The following is a 480-nucleotide window of genomic DNA, read 5'->3' on the forward strand; positions in this document are numbered from 1 at the left end:
GGGAAGGCCTACAAAGCAGGGAGTTCATACGACTGCAAGATTACTTGGAAACAAGCAATTGGGGCGAGATCTGAGTGAATAAGTTTGCAGGGAGATGGTTCCTGGTCTATTTTGCTGGATGGACTCTATAGGCAGCTTTTAAGCCCATTGTCAGATTATATAACAGTGCCAGGTTCTAGGGATGTTAACTCAAAATGAAGGCTCAGAGAATTAAACAATATCCTCTCTAATGCCAAATGATGTAGGGATATAGCCTCTTGAGCCTGACTTCTCCAAAACCAATAATGTTAAATCTCATCAGAATGAGTACTACAACTCACCATTTTACGTACAGCTGGTCCCTGAGTTAAGTACATCTGACTTACATACAACTAGTTACAAATGTGGTGGTAGTAGTGGTGGTGGGGTCCTGGGTAAGAGGAAGTCCACTCCTCAGAAGGGAAATTCCCCTTTGAAAGAGTTATCATGGGGAAAAGGTGT

Source organism: Anolis carolinensis, chromosome 1 (genome assembly GCF_035594765.1).
Source record: "Anolis carolinensis isolate JA03-04 chromosome 1, rAnoCar3.1.pri, whole genome shotgun sequence".
NCBI classification, from domain to species: domain Eukaryota; kingdom Metazoa; phylum Chordata; class Lepidosauria; order Squamata; family Dactyloidae; genus Anolis; species Anolis carolinensis.